The following is a 19,948-nucleotide window of genomic DNA, read 5'->3' on the forward strand; positions in this document are numbered from 1 at the left end:
TTTTCAAGTTCTGAGACAAAGAATATTTTAAAAATTGAAAGGATTGTACAAAGTCTTACAAACAATATCCAAAGTGATATCCATTAGATTATTGTTTTGCTTTGTTTTGTTTTTGCCAGAAAATTGAAATTAATTTAAATTAAATTCCATCCTGTCTAATTAGTATAAGGAAAGTATACGCTCCTAGAAACAGAAAAGCTAGTACATGAACAAAAGTTAGTACATGAGCACAATTTCGATGACATTCAACTTTAAATTTCTGACCGAATATCGATGTGGCTACTAGAAAATGCCATGGATGGAATAGAGAGATTGTTTTGTTCTACTAAACAAGCAAAAACATATACAAGCACAGACAAAGAACATTTTGTCCATTACAACAACATATTCTGGTTTTATATGGTAGAATATAAATCTTCACTAACAGCAAACATTCATTACAATAAAAAAGATCTGGGGCAGAATATCTGGCCATATATCACAGTTCCCTATTTTCCAGTGTTTGTTCCAAACTTGTTTTCCTATGCTGAAACAAAAGAACCTTCCTATGCGAAGACCTAAACACTCAATTGAAGTACTGCTTCACACGTGACTAAATGAGCATGGATATTTGCCGGTGTATCTGAGACAGTATTCTTTCTATGGTTCGATTAGCTGGAAATATCTTACTAGTCAAGGTTATAAAAAATAGAGCTTCAACCTGGGGGCCGGAGTACTTCTCACCTCAGCAGCACCCTGTGTAATGCATACCTTTTTGCCTCTTTTTCTGCTGTAAGCATGAACTAAAAGAGAAGCAGAAGTAATATTACACCTTTTTCTAAGCAAAATCCTATGAAGTAAATGCTAATGATGATGCCACCATATGAGTGACCATTGTCTAGACAAAGTGTGAAAACAATATACACTGTAGAAGAAAGAGAACCTGTTCTCTCAGAATTGAAAATCAGTGATTTTAGGTTATTGGCAGCTTCAGATACAGTTTCCTTTAGTAAATAAGTATCTTTTTACCCTTTATTAAAAAAAAAAAAAAGAAATGTTATTAATTTTATAACGTTTACATAATTTACCTAGTACACTTTATTTTAACAAATGTTAATATAATTTCTTCACATTTGTACTTTTGTATTTTATAGATCTGCCAGTATCATTGGTAAAATAATTTCTGCCCTTCAGAATACAGCATCTCTGCTGCTCTGACAACACCTTTTAGTAATGAATGGGGCCAATGGCACTACCTATCTGTATTGGTACACAGAAATACACATGTGCATACATACGTGTGTATATATACCTATGAAGTACTTTACAATGAGATGAAGAGTACAAGTATGTCAAAAGCTTAATATAGCACCTGTGTAATAGCTAAGGTTGACATGAAGCTAGCTAGGTAGGTGCTAACTGGCCTAGCTTGTTTTATTGTTATTTCATCAGTTACTGGTAATGCAAGTGTATCTGTCAACTTTACGAAGAAAAACTTTAAAGTGGGAAATTTGGGGATCATGCACATGCATGATAATGGTTATGAGCATGTACAGCATGCTCCCACCCATGAAAAGTGCCAAGAATGCACAGCAAATCTTCTAATTTCCTGAAAGACAATGTTGTGCTTTCTTTAATAGCGTCCATATGATAAGCATCATGCCAGGTCTGCGACTTGGTAATGAGCACATCCTAAAGGTATGAAGATTACAAAGGGGCTTTTTTGCTGCATTCCTGATGAAAACAGTATAAAATGTAACATTTAAAACTCCTTTTGCATTGGTATAGATAACCCTAAAGAATACATTAAGAAGAACAAGACTTTTTATCATAAAAGGCAATGGTATATTTTAAACGTGTACGAATACATTAAAGAAGAATTAGTGCTTTTAAAAGTTCTATCCAATTGATTCTATTTTGTGCTGGCAGAGATCAGGTCTCATCAGTTTTTTTTTTTTTTTTTTGGTCAGATAAGGTACAGGCGGTTGGAAAGCATGAATAAGGTCCCAAGACATAAGCAGAAGGAGCAGTTCTGTGGTTAAGCTTGTAAGCAGAAATGGTCTGGAGCTCTTTCTTGTGTGGTGACTGCTGAGAAGTTTCAAGCTGAGACATCACTAGTGACCTCTCTGTCCATCATCTGGGCTTAGCCTACACACAGCTGCATCACACCTGATTTCCAAAACTGCCAAGCGCTCACAGCTGCAATGGGAGACAATGAGTCTGGGCTCTGAATGCTTCAAAAGCTGTAAAATCCACGTCGAAGGTGTCTCTTGTGGAACACATGAAATAGCTGATTCTCTGCATTTCAGATCCTCATTTATAAATCAGGATAATAACATCCTTTTACCTTGCAGGAACTGTGTGAACGTAAATTCAATAGGATTTCTAAATCACTCAGATACTTTTCGAATGAGCAAACAAGGAAAAGACCATTAGAAAATTAATAGCTGTCTTCAAAGCTAAGCAGTAAATTTGGCCTATATCCATACAACCAAGAACGTCATATGAGAACTACTGATTGTTTTAATCGTCCTTCAATTTGTCACGTTCCTACTCTTTATAATATGTATTGGTTTTATCTGTGTATTTCAAAAAGAGCAGCTGATGACATGGTTTGGCACACAGATTTTATGAGCGTGCATTTGGGATTCTCACTTACTCATGGGCTGCTAAGTCAAAAATGAATTATACAGATGAGTCTGAACAAATGACACCAAAGTGTTTCTGTTACAGTGTTATGCGTTTTATATATAATAAACACAGACCAATAAATCTATTTGAGAAGTACATGAGAGGTTTTATTCATTTTTAATTTTAACTATTAAATCCATCTTGCTATATGTAATATAACTTAATGCCAAGATATAAACACAATATTCACCTAAGTCTACTTGGGGTGGAACAAAAAGATTTAAATGATATCTTGCAGTTTTTCCCCTATATTTAAAATACAAAGGAGATAATGATCTTATTTAAAAATGAAATTAATACTTTATGTGCAGACCTTCCTGGCTACACCATTTCCCAACTAGAGCTACAGTGAGCACTGCAGGTGCTCCTGTTGGAAACTGAGATCTATGTTTTTAACTTTCAAAACATCATCCAATTCAGTGTTTTATTAGAAATAATGAGGAACTATTCCTTTCCCTGTAACATTTTTTCCCCACCTATTTCTGTTTACTTTTGTGTAAATCTTATATATCCAAAAGGAATATTAAGCTCAATACAAACTTAACAAAGCCATGGCTGCAGCTACTGCTCCTGCTTATGCAAGTTTCCCATTTGGGTTGGTATTTCTATTGCTCTTAGAAAAAGTTCTTACAGTTAAAGACAGTGCTCATCACCCCGCTCACATACACAGGCACATACACATGAAAGTGGAAAACTTCTATCAGCAAACCAAAGGATCATTCCTTTTTTAAATGGAACATCATATTTTAACTCTGCAAGGTTATTTTCAACCAACTGCACCCAAGTCTGAGTTTATACAATTAATATAACCTCCCAGAAATTAATAAAAGCAGTGCTGATCTTTAACTGAAAAGTTGATCGTAGAATTACATTAACATCATAAACCAGTAAAAAATGACACAAGTCTAGTTTTCATTGCCTATATGCTGGTAGTTTCTGGGCACGTAGCAAACAATAACAGCTTTCTTCCATCAGCAAACTATCTGGCAGTAAACTGGATATATAGTGTCTTTAGTGTTGACTTATGAGGACTGACAGTTAAACATCCTATTACTCAGGGTTGACCATATACCCTTAGATGCATAAAATGAAAGGAAGACAGAAGATGCAGAATAGCATCTCTTCCAGAAAGCATCACATTGAAACATTTGATCACTGCTATTAAAGGCATGATACAAGTGTCATAAAAAAGTTGCTACTATGTTTAAGCTGTCACTAAATTGATTAATGATTAAGAGGAGGTGAACAGTTCAGCAGAGTAAGCCTAATACATACCAATGCATTAGCATTTGCTGAACAAAACTGATTTTGTTTTTATTAGCTAGGTTCAGATTTGATGGGATGAACCACACACCCAGGCATAGTCATAACTCAAGAGAACTATAAGCAAGAAAAAAATGTCTTTTCTACTTTGGTATTTTATATGCAAAAGGACAAACAATATGGATCAGATCCTACTTTTTGTATTTAGAATTTAAACACTTAAAAATAGAATACCAACACAATTATTAAGTGAATATACTCTCATCAGAGTAGAAGTAGTCATCTACCATAATCTGCAGAATTTCCCCATTAACATATTTTAGGAAAAAAAATAAATCAAATAAGGATCCTTTGTGAATATTATTGCTGAAACAGGGAATATTCAAAACTACCAGAACCACGTCCACACAGCTTTTTGCTTCATTTCAAAATGCCCTTAGGTTTCATTATTGATGGAGTACTGGCCAATCAATAGTCTCCCTCCTGGCATATTTTGGGGTATGAAGGAATATGTATTTTAAGAAAGGAATTTGCCCACCTCTTTCCCTGTCTCTCTCTCTAACTGAAGCACATGAAATATACAGGAGTTAATGAATGAATATTCAAAGGGCATCAAAAGGACAATTTGGAAGTATATTTGCAATTTCTAGGAAGATGTTTTTAATCACTCATCATTAACTACTTTAACTACTGTTTTCACATTAATCTCTAATAGTGTGAACCAGCAAGGATATGGACTATGGTGAAGTATACTGGTAGAAGGGAAAAAAAAAAAAAAAGAAAAAAAAAAAAAAAAAAAAAAGGACTAATTAAAATTTAGAAAGAATATGTTAGTAAACAAGAAAATTGTATGATATGTTTATTTTTTGTATGATAAAAAAAAACAACAGAAGCAAAATCTCACAATTACATTGCTTAAATATTCTCAATGTAAATTCTGAATTTTTTCAACACAAAGAATGAAATAATGAAAATGTCTTTCAAGGTCTCAAAACTTGTTAATAAAATTTAAGTTATTACCAGCTCCATGGGTGCTAAAAATGTGTAATAGTTAATGATGTTTAATAATTAATAGTGAAAGCATGTTATAACTAATTAGCTTAATAGAGATGGATCAGGGCCTACTTTGACGTATGGGAAGCAGCAATAGTACTCAGGATGTTCTTGTCTCCTAAGACTAGTAAAGTGTATCCATTTCCTTATATGATTATAATTATTTGTTTAAAGGCAGGAGTTGTAGGCATTAATTAAAATCATTATGATAGATACTGTACAATCATACACAAACTGTATACGTTTCATGCCTGAAAGCTTTGATATTCTAAGTAGAAGGAATAGCTAATGATTATAAAACAGAAAAAGGGAAAAAAATACAAATTAAAAAAGTTGAAGAGCTCAGTAACAAACCCTTGTGATTATAAAAGGGGATCACATGTATAAAACAATACTAACTTTTCAAATGCCAGCTTCTATTTGATCTACTTTCCACTTGCTTCTCACTAATATAACTGTTGAAATGGATTCTGATGCAAACAAATGTTCACAGTAAAAACCTCTATCTGCAGTTACTTGGAAAACTTTTAGAAGAACAGGTTTCAGACTTATGAAGGAAGTGTATGCACTGCAGTTACAATGTGGAACACCATCATTCTTCATTATAGCTAAGCCTTATACAAATATGTATAAGGTGCATATATATATGTATGTGTATATGTATATATATGTATATATTGTATATGTATATTTATATGTATATATTGTATATGTATATATATATGTATATATATATTTAAGTGTGTATATATGTATGTATATATGTATATGTATATGTATATACATATACATATATACATACATATATACACACTTAAATTTTGAGAATCAGATCAGTCTGTTGCCCAGGGCACACATACATGTGCCTATCCTATGATACTTAAGGTGACTGAATGAATTAAAATAAGCAGGTTAAATTAACACAGAAATTATGCGTGAATATCTGAAAGTACTTTAAACTTGATTAAGTTTAATTACACTAGGAAACCAGTAGGAAACTAGGAAACTTGATTAAGATAATTACACTAGGAAACCAGTAGCATTAAACAAATATAATGCTGTGTAAAAGAACAAAATTCATCAAAAATTTTAACAAATGTATGAAGGATTAAAGATAAAAATCCAACTCAATTACAGAGTCTATGGCCCCAATCCAGCAAACCACTTAGAGCATAAGTTTAGTTTTATCAAAGTTAACAGACCTCATCAGTCTAAAGATAAGCATCTGCCTAAGGCATTTTCCAGAGCAGGGCCTATGGATTCTGCACAACTACATAGAAATACATTTGCCTTGCAATAATTACATATTTAACTATTAATTAAAATGTTATCTGTCAAAACAGAATGTACTTTACAAATCTTTAGTGAAATGCAAATGCTTACATTTCTATCACTGTTACATATGATGTGAGCTGGAAAAAAATCTAGTGAGCCGAGTAAGAGATCTATCTCTAATCACAGAACAAGAGGATACATTTTATAACCTTTTTTGGCCTATTAGGATCATATATGGCTATTGAAAAAAATCTTTCCATGATGGTTAAATAAAATTTGAACATAGCTTTTTGCTCAAGTTATTAGAAGAGATTTCCTAATAAATAAATTAATAAAAGTCAAAAAAGTCTTTTGGGTTGGAGATAAGACCACTAACATTGGCACTGGGTATCAGTTGAGACCTCTGATAAAAATTAGGGAGTAATTAATATTGATAATTATGTTTTACATTCAAGATTTGGCTTAGAGAACAAATATTGTCTTTAGGAGCAGGCATATCTGAATGTGAGAGTAGACAGAATCATCTAGGTTGGAAACGACCTTCAAGATCATTATGTCTAACAAACAACCTCACCTACAGAGTCCCATGACTAAACCATATCCCTATGGTGACATGAATTGAAGGTACCTAATATAAAATGCACCTGTAAAGAAGCATCAATTGCCATGATTAGGATTAGCAGACTCATTACTGAAAAAAGTGCAACAGAAAAAACAGAAGACCAAACTGTGCAATTGCTCTGGACTGTTGAAGTCAAAGATGAAAGACAAAATGTTTTCCAGTTAAGAAGAAACCCTATCAGAGAATGGTTCCAGGCAGGACTAGCTGAATGCTAACAGGTTTATGTTCACATAATTAATTTGGGGTCGAATAAAACCTGAGAAAACACAAGAAATATTGAATGCATTAAATATATATATATATATTTGTTTTTTAATAGTATTTCACAATGGGATGTAATATTACCCTGAAGTTTCAATTGAAGCAAATTTTGTCCTTTGCCAATTGTAATAAAAGCAAACAATTGAACGTTGAAATCACTGTGACTTGGCTGTAGTGAATAGACTTGGCATTTGATACATTAAGGAGAAGGCTGTGATTGTGGTGGTCTTTCTTTTTATAACAGTCCAATACCTAGAGCAGGAAAGCCCCTACAATTTTATTTATGTATTTATTTATTTATTTATTTTCCTCCTCTGCTTGAGAAGTTTTAAGTCATGAAGATTTTATCTCAGGGAAGCGACAAATGTTTGAAGCATTAATTGTGGTAGGAAGAGATATGCATTGGATATGTTCTCAGTTCAACCCTCTTAAAATAGCAGTAATGAAGTCCAAAGATGTCCTAACCACCAAAGTAGAGAAGCACACTTCCTCTTTTTTTTTTTTTTTCCAGTGCCTGATTAAGCAGCTTATACACCAGAGAATTTATGAGATGTGAGGATAGCTACATGAAAGAAAGAAGTGGGGAAGACACAGCCTTTTCTTCAGAACAAAAAAGGGCCTTTTAAAATATAGGTATTGTTGCCCGAATTCCAGTATAGACATTTCCACTGTACATTGCACACACAGAGACATTCTGGGATGTAAGGAGATTCTTTTGTTTTGCATGGCATCATATAGTTTTCACACAGCCATAATTTAAAAATATATTGAAATAGTTGTTATCCTATTACGTTTTTTATTTCATTAAAAGTGTATGAACAACCAAAAGTGTTCAATGAAAATGTACAAAACATTACTGGAAACAACATTATAATCTGTATGGGAGGAAGCAGTATACATGACTTGGACAGCTTATTTGTTGGACACAGTTTACGTAGCCAACTGTTAAATATTTTAAAAGAATATCCATCCAAGCAAAATGATTCAATTTTTCAGTAACACTTGTTAACTCAGTATTGTGCATATTTTACTTGTAAAAATCCTTGATGAGTAGGCAATGTGTTCTTTGCATGTACTTGCCATGTGGGAGAGAGACCATGGAAAGATCAGTTCAGGTGTTCATCTCATGAGCAGTTAGCATGTCTCTGGAAAAGACAAGGAAGGAGTCCTTCCTTCCTGCAGTGAGCAGGATAGCATGAAAGGATAGTGACTTAAAACTCTGAAACCTTGCAGTTTCAGACTAAATTGGCTGCATGTCTGAAGTAAGTTACCTCAGTCCCCCTGGTTACACTGTCAGTAAGAGTCTATTAAGGTTTTAATTTTTTTTAACAATCACATACGTGGCTAGGGGACTGGATGTGGAACTTGGATACAACTCTCTCCTTTTAGTTGGTGGCCAAGATAGGAAATGACATTGGCATGACACAATTCCAGAGGATGTATATCATCAGAAACTGCCAATTTCTGCCTCCCAAAAAAAAAAAAAAAATAAAATACTTCATAATACGCAATTCCATTTGAGATTCACTTCTGTGAAAGCACTGCTTGTCTACAGAGCCAATATTCATTTGGCCTTACAAAGTGCTTGGGATAGGGCACGACTGGCACTACACCACTCTTCAAATAATGCATATGCAATTCCACTGTAAAACACATTCCGTCTACCACAAGGCCAAGAAATAAATAGGTGGACTCAGCTATTGAATCAAGTACATATCTATTATTCTTGAATTTAGTCATATTTTTTGTAAAAAACCTGCTTCATGCGTCAGATACACTGTTTTGTTTTTTTTTTTCCTTTTTAAGAACCAGAACACTTACAGTGTTTCAATAAGTTCCTATTCATACAGCATCTGCAAAGTTTGTAGCACTTACTTCAATGGTGAAACATGTTTTAAAAATAGAGTGAATGTAACTTTCAAATAAAATCCACCATAATTATTTTGTCTCAGGTTCCACTCACTAAGTTTTAAAATTAATTTTTGCTTATTTAGTCATAAATGAAGAAAAAGAAAATATTTAAAATAAATGGATGGAAAACTAGCTTTGGAAAGTGTTTCTTTCCTTCCTGTTGTAACTCAAAAACAGACTGCTAGTTCAGCAGGTGTGAAATTCCAGTTTAAGTACAAGCTACTCTAATTTCACAGTTGAATCACAGAGTTACCACAGAGTCCCCATTGAGCAAATTTCACATTTGCATGCATTCAAGGTCATTACTGAAGGTGATCGAAATGAGACTCGACACCTCCATTTATTTGTTGTCAAGGAGTGGGTCTGAAATTTGCACAGACTCTAATCATTCTGATTCCACGTCTAAGTCAAGGTTATTGCAGTCTTGTCTTGCCTTGTCAAAGAAGAATTTCCACTTCTAAAACACTATATTTCAATAATTCCTATCTTTGATCAGATTTCAAGCTCAATAATTCTGACACAGATACTACACAAGCTGCTTGTATGTTGCTTCAACAATTTATATTACTTCTCATCAGATTAAAACAGCATCTTTTCCTTTCCTTTATCATATTCCTAACGCTTCATTCAATGATGCACTTCAACCTCTTAAATAGCAAAGAAATTTTAAAACATACATACCTAAGTCTGTTTATAAAATATACCCCAATTTAGATACATATATGCACATTGTATATGCATATATAAAGCATTCATAAAATGTAAATACATGCATATACAGATGTGATGATTGAAATGTAAAGAATACATATAATTGCAGGTCTATGAGCAATTCATACAAATGGGACAGTTGTATCTCCATGACATGGATGTAAAAATGTGTGCAAAGAAAAATTACAATACTTGTCCAAACAGACATACATGTACTTATCCAGAAGATCCAAGAAGCCACCACAGACTTCTCTGTGCATTTCGTAACTCTAGCCATTAAAGGTGAATAAATCTATTCTTTCTTTCAGATCTTGGCCACAAAGAGCTCAAAGTCACAAATTTTCTTTTCTTGTATCTTGATACAGCACTATTAAAGTCTACCACTTTGTTGGTTTACTTCAGTTGTATATTTTTTGCAGGCTTTGAGTCTGAACTTTTAACAAGCTTAATTTAGTCTTTTAACATATGTATCCATTATGAAATGTCAGATTATGTCAGTTATTGGTATCAGACTAATTCACAAAGTCAAGCCACCGCAATTCTTAAAGACCAAATATATTTTCTTGGATTAGACTCCATGATTAGATAATCTTTGAATGTACCAGAGAGGCAACCACTATCAATTGATTTCTTTTCACTCATTAAAAAAGCTTTCTGTTGAGATGAAAAATAAGAAGTGAATTGATAAGTGTGAAATCAATTTCTTTATACTCTTTGCAGGCCAAAGATAAATACTAGTAATAGCCTTAGAAGTTACAGCATAGATCTAACTTTTGATCCTTGTACTCTCTCTGTACAGCACTGTATGTCAAAGTCATCAATCTGAGTCTGTCTATTTCACTGATCCATTTCTTTTCCTTAAGAAAGTTAAGTTTAAATGTTACTATGAAGAGTATAAGGAGGAACATCAATAAATAGCCAGCCAGTCGCTGCATTTCTATAAACTTGACTTCCACTGAGCATATTGCTGATCTTAATATAGCAAATTATTGTTTATAAATGTATAACATTGAGAAGAACTTTTCTGGGTATGCAGAAATACATAATCACTTTAAAATCTGACCTTTTGAGTTTTTGTTGTTGTTGTTGTTGTTTTTTCTCATATATACCTATGATTCAGGAAGCATTACTGTCTAACTTTATGGACTAATTGAAAATAGCACAGCAGTATTAAATGAACTGAATTAAGCTGCACAAGCAGTCTGCACAAAAAACAAGGGAAGAATGCTCGTCTCATTACCGAATACTTTACCCACGATCTTTACTGATACTTCCACTGTGAAATATCTATACATCAAGAAAGTGTTCAGTAATGCTTGCCAGTAACAGTAGAAATATTACATTAGCACAACACAGTTTTTAAATTTGTTTCTAAATAAATAAAAATTTTTATTTTTAAATCATTTTCACTCCCTCCCACACCAAGGTTTAATAATATGAAAGTTAAGACAAGATTTCCCCCTCTTTTCTGGTTCCAGCTCGCTGAAAAGTAAAGATCTGATCCCTTAACTCTGTTTTATTTATTCCAAGTCAACCTACATGTATTTCTCCTGAATGTAGGGCTGTACAAATATTTTGCAGAAAGGCAGTTCTTGCCATAAAGGGTAGAGGATCCACCCAACTCTTCTGTTCCCTTTCCTGCACTCCTTCAGCAACACCACTTCAAGAAAATGTTTCAGATATAAATATCAAATCCACAAAATTAAACATCGATTGGTGGAGTTGCTGCCTCTATGTGTTACAGAGCTAATTTGCTCAAGACTCTGGAACTTACTCTGGTGTGATGTTGGGCTTCCTTGGTTGTCTCTGTGTTTAAATGACAGATGACTTAGTCACACAGAACCACTAAATCCTATGTTTAATAAGAAATCTAAGATGTTACAAGATCAGCATTTTGCACCTTTGGAGATGAGTGAATTCATAAGTGGTTCACCAAAGTGCCCAAAGAGTGTCTAATATACTGATGTTCACCAATTGTTGCAGTAATGAATTTGATCAGAAAACTGTCAGGTATCTATGGCGCATCTGCTACCATAAGTGCAGAGCTGGTCCTTGTGCCTGGTGTTAACTTTAAGAGACTACATAGCTAACAATGTTCTCTAGATAGTACTGATTAGTTTCTTGATAAACATTAGGTAATTTTAAAGCTCTTAAAAGAGAATCTTTCATTACAGAATACTTCCGAGGTTCATTACTTTTCTGTGGCTATTAGCCACTGACATGCCTTTGACATGCTGCAAATCCTGTCTATGCCTTTTAAAAAAAAAAAAAAAATTTTTTTTTTTTATTCTCCAAAGGATGGAGGCTGTGTTCAAGCTGCTGGGACTGCCCAGTCATGCCTGGGAACTGCCTGCAGTGCTGACAGCCCAGCTGCACCCATCAAGAGGCTGCTCCAGGAATTTATCTGCACAAACTGCAACATTTTGGTGGCCAGGAAGGCTCTCTTGTGAATATACAATTTAATGAGATAAGCATAACCTCATGTGTAATTTACAGTGCTACCACTAAGCCAAAATTTTCAGACATGACAAGTGTTTTGTACTTCTGTTTCATGCTACCCAGTTTGTAAAACTCTAAACTGTACTTCAACTTTCAGAAACTTTGGCCTTTTCCCATTCAAATATCATGTAATAAAGGATTTCTCAGGGCAGCATTCCCTAATTTTCCTGAATACCATTACTGAAACCTACTATGAAGCTACTACATGCTACTACATGCTATTGAAATGCTAAGAGTTGAGGTGAGCATCTTCAATTTTACTTTAAAATTCAACAAGGCTCTTAAATTCCTATCTTAAGGAAATTTCAACTTTTCAAAAGGTCCAAGCACTCAACAATTGCAATAACTTCAAAAGACTTTAGATTACAAACCCCACCAAGGCAATAATTAGATTATATTAACATCTAGTAGCATATTAACTAGAGATTATTTATAAAGATATGTTGGAAATATTTTCCTATAGTAGAAAGCCTAAAAATAGTAGAAGAAAACTAATTCAAACACAAGCCACACAAAATCTTAATAGTCACAGGTACTGTAAAATTGCCTTTCAAAAAAGACCAGTTGAGAATTTGTTCTTGAATTATATACATTATATATATAACATTCTGAATGTCACAATATCACTTTTTAAAAAGATGCAAAACAAAAATGTGGGCAGCAGTGTTCTTTCTGAAATACACTGTAGGTAATGATATACTAATTCCTGAAGTCCTGACAATTTATTTTCTGAGACTTAAATTGATTTATGTTCCTTTCTCATTGATCTATGACAGAAAAGTGAAAAACGTATTTGGGGTGCATTGATATTAAATATCATTGATAATATCATTAAATAATATTGATATTAAATGATTAGAAAGTAAATATATCTTTAAAATACAACTATCAGTTTTATGCTACCATCTTGTTTCCTTGTTTCTCTGAGGGTGTTTTGGTAGTTTATTTTTTGTGGAGAAGGAATAATTTTAACTTGAGTTGTTTTTTTTTTGTTGTTGTTCTTGTTGTTTTTTTTTAAGTAAAATGCAGTATATGGAAGTGTATCAGGGAAATACTTCTTGAAAATACACAAAAATACATTCAAACTGTCTTAGTGAGGAAGTAAGCAAATAATAGCTTTGCAAATAGATTTACAGAATTCCACTTCTTTTTCAAACTAATTCTCTTATGGATGTATAAAGCCAATGTACCTGTGTGACTTTACTTACAAATTGTCTCAAATGGCTGTTGGGTTGTTGACTTTCAGAAGTTCTTATTTCTTTTTTTTTTTTTTTAAATTATTATATTCTTTATTCTTTTTTATTTTTTAGCCAATGGCCTGGAATGCTTTGAAAGCCCACCCCACCGTCACGAGAATCTCACAGTCTGGTGCCTAGTATTATAGCTGGATCTTGCAGGCAGGTGTTTAGACTTGTGCAAAGCATAATTGTTACATATATACCATGAAAACATGTAAAACTGGACTCATTGCAGAAGTAGAGCTGAAATAGTCATGGAAAATATAGGCTAAAGGAGAGATTGTCTGTGGATCTTATTTTAAAACATATTTTAGAGTGGAATCACAGTATTTCCAATACTGTAAAGCAAATGATGGAGTACAAAATTTTATTTCTTGAGAGTAGTTACTTATCTTTCTTCACTGCACTGAAGATGCACTTTCCTGAAGAACCTGTCTCAGGGTAACTAGTGCTGCTGTAGCCCAGAATAACCACAGTACCTAAGCTATCTCTCTACTGCTTTGCATATTTATATTTATAACATTCCTGTCAGGAAGTACAGCACAGCCCTACTTTTCAGATGTGAAAGTCAGGCAAAGGCATCTGCCAAATAAAAATGTAAGGACTTATCTTAATATAAGTAGAACTCAGATGTCTGAAATTTCATCATCTTGTCTTCCAAGAGCAAGGAAAAAAAAAGAAGGAAAAAAAAGTTCCTTACGTATTTGAAGTTCCCTTGGTGTCTGGAACCACACCTCCAAAAATGGCTTGAACTGCCTCTGACTGGGAAACCTGTGCAATTCAATCCAAATCTCAGAGACTCCTCATTCAGGACAAAAAATATAGTAGTTTGTTTCACAGAAGAATAATTGCTAGACAGAGACCAGTACATGAAAACTGGTGCAAGCCTGTCTGCCCAGTCTCTCTGATGCAGCCACTGATGCAGCATCTCATCTGGGCATGAACTACCTGCAGAATGACCATCGTGGCTTCAGCCCACCTAGTGAGGATTCAATGCACAAATATCTTCCAAGAACAAGCATAGAGTAATATTAAATCCTGTACATTCATATCTTCATTTGGACAAGAAAACAGAGATACAAGAGGCAATGCATTATATAACACTGTGGGAAGTTCTGCATTCTTTGAATGACTCTTCAGGTACATCCCAACCAACTATAGCAAGCTGCTGGGTACACTATGCAGATATATTCCAGCTTAGTTTACTATATGCAATGTAAAATTATTTGTAATGTAAAAACAAAAATTACTTATTTTATCCTAAATGATCTCATGAACAACTTTTTAGTTTATCTGCTCTAGTCTCGCTATTTTTTTCCTTGTAAAGATCACACTACCACTACATTTAATGTATGCATTTATTTGTTGATTGGTTACATACACTGCAAAATTGCTAAGGCACATACCTGGAATACCAAAAAAAAAAAAAAAAAAAAAAAAAGCACATTACTTTAAAAAAATTTTAGATTAAATCAAATTAAGCACAATCAAAAATGATGACAGTAGAAGAGAAGTTAAACTAGAGAGCAGGGAGATAAACACATGTGAAATGGATACATTGGCTTTATAATTCTATTCTCAGCAGTTTGTATTAGCTCAGAAACTTTTTAAACTACAAAGTAGCAAAGTACAGACCTGCAGGTCCCATGTTAGCAATTACAGCCTCTGTAGCAGATAGAGGAAATAGTAATTCCTGTGTTGAAAAGGAGGTGTTGTCACGTTCTTTGCTTGTTACTCGTTTGTACTGCGACTGAAGTCAAAAGTGAAATTTCTATTGACTTTAGTTGAACAGAATCGAATGCAAAGTGCATGTGTTAATATAAATGCAAAACAGAATTAGTATGAGAATGTGAAATGAACACAATGAAGGGAGAACCCAAAGCAATCTGTAGAATGAGCCCTGGAAAGGTTAAACTTTTATAACTTCACAAGGAAGTCTGAGCTCTCTGAACTACTGAGGGAGGCTGTGCTTCTGAAAAGCAGGGAAGTAATTTCAGTGTCTTGATTATGATAAGAGCTCACATTTAAGGATATAGCTTCTAATAATTATTGTAAAGAATTTTGTTTTTCTAAGCATTTAGTTTGGCAGAGAACCAAGGGGAAAATTCAGGTAATCTGCTAGCCTTATATCATCAGCAAAGGTAGACCAAGCAATTTTGGGAACTGGTGTTTCAGAGATATCACTGTAAATACATAGTCCCTCACAAATTTTATATTATTACTCCTTAGTGTTAGAAAAATAAAAATCTATATTATCATAAAACTGACATTTATTTTTTTTTGTCTACTTTTTTTTTTTTTGACTGCTTTTAGCTGAGGAGTTGGTGAAAGAAAAAAAAAAAAAGCTGCACTGTAAATAAAGAGGGAGATTGTTTGATCTAGGTCTTGCTCAAAATCATAGCTTATATGTGTATAGTTTTGCCATGGTCTGTCTGCCTTCTGCCTACAACTGCAGCCAATAGTCAACGCCAGTTACAGAGTGCACTACTGGGGCAAGGGCATAGTGCTACTTCCTTAATATGGTTTCCCTATATCCAGCAATTATCAGGTAATGGACTGTCAGAGTTAAAAGTACTGTTTGGTATGTAATAGCACTTCTTCTTCGAGTAATTTGTCCTGTCAATTTTTGAAATTACATCTTGTAAGAAGTCTCTCGGTCTGTTACATAAAAGAAGATAACGAGCCTTTTTTTTTTTTTTCTTTCCACTGCACACCCATTTCCTGTTAAGATTACTGAATGTTTCCAGTTCTTGAATCTGAAGAGCTCGTGGGCAATCATTCCAAATTCAGTTTCTCCACCACAATCATGGTGTATAGATTTCCATCCTATCCATCTTCACCTATCTGCCTTAAGGGCTGAAAAGTCCCACCCAGTCTGAAGGGTTAATCTTTCTGTGCAATCACACCTACTGTTTTTCTCCAGATTTTTTCTGGTTCTGCTACGTGCTTTTGAGATGGCAGGACAAGAACTTCAGATAGTACTCAAAATATTACTACGCTACAGATTTTTATATATGCATACTAATGTTATTTCCCTTTTTCTATACATCTTTCCTAATAATTCCTAACATTTGATTTGCCTTTTCTTTTTCTGACTGCTATTGAGCAGCAAACTGATATTTTCATATAACTATCAATCATAATTCCAAAATTTAATGTGATAATAGTCAGCTAGGAATCCGTCATTACATATGTGAAGTTAGAAGTTCTTATTTCCCATGTGCATCACTTCATATTTATATAGATTGCATTTTGTCTGCTATTTTACTGCAGTCACTTAATATGGTAATATTTTCCTTGAATTCATCATAGGTATCCCTTTTGTTTTTTATTACCTTGAAAAACTATGTGTCATCAGCAAATTCTGTCTACTCATTTCAGTGTTAATGAAAATGCTGAGCAACCCAGACACGTGTGACTGCTAATGACCTCCCTCCTCTCCCAAGATTGACCATTTATTCCTACCTTCTGTTTCCTAACTGACTTGTCTCTGCTTCTAGGCTAGAATTCTGTATTTTTCATCTTTTTCCCACTTCCTCTTCATTTATTCTTTTGCAAAGATCTTCAATATTCTAACAATCTAATAATCTACAATATTCTAACACTGGCGTTGAGAAGCCTTCTAGAGCTGTAATAGGTAATTTCTGGACAGATGAAGGAGTGTTGATACTCACACAAGGATATATAACAAACCTAACCCTCAAATGCAAATAAGCTAATTTCAATGTACGTTTTCTCAAAAGTGTTATGGAAATAAAAGGGAAAAAAAATAATTTAAAAACCCACTATGTCCAATGGTTACAAAGGAAATCTTCTTGTCAGAAGTAATGATCCTAAAAATGACTGGCACAAGCTGCAACCCATCGTTATGTTAAAGGTTTGGGATACTTTTTCTGGGAAGAGCCATGTGTTGTGTCAGTTCCCATCAGCCTTATTTTGCCTCCCTTAATTCTTTGCCAACTCCTTTAAAAGAATTATGTTTGATGCCAGTCATATTCCATCCATACGCCTTTAGAAAGTGACTAACTCCAACTTCAATGCATGTTTATTAAAACAGGTTTGAATAATTTCACAGCGGAACTCATGTGTATGTAAATACATGTATGTGGAACAATTGACCCTTTCATCATATGTTGACAATATTAATCTACTATGAAATTGATTCCCTCCCTTTGTTTTTAATTTAGATATCCATGAGACTTGCTATTGGTATCTATTTACAGTAAGTGATACAGGATTAAAAAAAGGAGGATGTTTTTCCAATTCTCCTGCTCAGATACCAACTCTAACAATAGAATAAACGTATCTTAGGCTTCTCAGCTAACAACTGTTGCTTGAAAGCAAGTACATAGCTGGTAAGCTAGGTACTTCCTTGCAAGGTAGTCAATTCAATCAGCTGCACTACATCTGAGCTAAACTGCTTTTTGGGAAGATGTAAAGCTCTCAACTGCTACTCCCATTTTTGTTCCTTTATTTACTCTTTTTCCCTTCCTCCTCAACTCTAGCAAGAAGAATTAGAAGAAAGGATATATTACAGTTGCGCTGTTCTTTTCTTTCACACTGACATCTATAAAGCTCTAAACCTGTACAATCCACCCTACTGTCTCCATATGTTAATTCTAATTGTACCATGTGTATACCAGTCCTTTGATATAAAAAATAAGATTTGGACCAGGATGAAATGCATCTACCCTGTTCAGTAAAACAAGAAAACATGTCACTTGGAATGTGAGAATACTTACATTTAACTTGTATCTGCACTACTTTTTATCTTTAGTAAATGTCATGTATTTTCAAAATGCCTTAAATCTGTTGCTTTCTTCAACCTCTGAGCACCTGAAAGTTTTAGTTATCATATATATTTCTGCATTTATATGAATAGGATTTAGATGCTACTTGCAAAGTACTTTTCACAATGTTTTCCTTATTCTGTTGTTATACTTTGCTTAGTATTAATGACAACTTACTTCATATAATATAACATCTTGTACATATATTTCACATTTGAAGAAAGAGGAAATATGCAATCTGGCAATTTTAAGAAATTTCCATAGTAGTAATTTTAAACATATGATTACTTCCCCCAGATAATATGTTAAAAAAAAAAAAAATAGCTTCTTGGCTGCTTTGTTACAACTCTGTTTAATAGATTTTGCTAGGAATTTTTCATTTCTTCCTAACTATACAGGCATGTAGCTGCAGTCTGAATCTCTACATAACCTGAAGTAAGATGTCCTGCTTTCAGCTGGGATAGAGTTAATTTTCCTCCTAGTAGATGGCATGGTGCTGTGTTTTGAATTTAGGTTGAGAGCAATGCTGATATCCCACCCATGTTTCAGTTGGGACAGAGCAGCGCTCACACAGAGCCAAGGATGTTCCAGCTCTTGGTACTGCCCTGCCAGCGAGGAAGCTGGGGGTGAAACAGGAGCTGGGAGGGAATACAGCCAGGACAGCTGGCCCAGGATGCCCAAAAGGATATCCCACACCACAGGGTGTCGTGCTGAACAGTAAATATGGAGGAGTTTGCCAGGGGGGAGATACTGGTGCTCATGGTCTGGCTGAGCATCAGGCAGCAGGTGGTGAACAATTGCATTGTGCATCATTTGCTTTGTATATTCTTTTATTATTATTATTATTATTTCTTCCTTCTCTGTCCCATTAAGCTGTCTTTATCTCAGTCCATGAGTTTTTACCCTTTTGATGTTTTGTTTTGATTCTCTCCCATACCCACTGTGTGTGTGTAGGAGGGGGATGAGTGAAAGGCTGTGTGGTGCTTAGCTGCCTGCCAGGTTAAACCACGACAGTAAGAACACACCCAACGCAGATATGGTGCGCAAACACTCATATGAAGCCCCAACATCTGTTCATAAACCATCACAGGCAAAGAAACTAATAGCAACATCATTATTTATTAAACATAGCTATTTAAAATCTGAAATAATTATTTGAAAATTAATTCTAAAAGATACATTAAAATGACTACAATAAAATTGCCAACACAATGTAAAATCATCTGACAACATGGCAGAAAAACCACAAAATAAATTTCCTTTCACACATTCACAGGCACAGCTTGGATCTTATGACTGTATATATTCATCTTCCACTTGAAATCTCCTTTTAAATTCTGGAATTATGAGAAAAAGATGAAAGACCTTATCTATCAGCCTTTCCCTACCCTGCATGTTAGTGGCCACAGTAGGTAAACTGAAATAAGTAGTTTTTCTCTCAAGTAATTTCACATCGTGAATATAGGAAAACGGGTCATGGGAATGGAGTAGCAAGTCTGCATTCTCTTGATTTAATTAATGAAAAAATAACATGGATTGAGATAACTTGGTACTTCACAATATGACTGACATCAAAACATATTGTACCTGTCTAAAGGATTAATCACCAGTAAAGTACTATTAATATTTTGGTAAATTATACCCCCACTTTGGAA

At 34.2% G+C, this 19,948-nt stretch overlaps 1 protein-coding gene across 4 annotated transcripts in view; it reads right to left on the reverse strand.

The window, feature by feature from the left end:
• Nucleotides 1–19,948, reverse strand: part of ROBO1 (roundabout guidance receptor 1) — a 737,333-nt gene that overhangs the window by 606,800 nt on the left and 110,585 nt on the right. The gene's annotated exons all lie outside the window — the stretch shown is intronic.

The sequence above is a fragment of the Aythya ferina genome (genome assembly GCF_964211825.1).
Source record: "Aythya ferina genome assembly, chromosome: 1".
Lineage (NCBI taxonomy): Eukaryota > Metazoa > Chordata > Aves > Anseriformes > Anatidae > Aythya > Aythya ferina.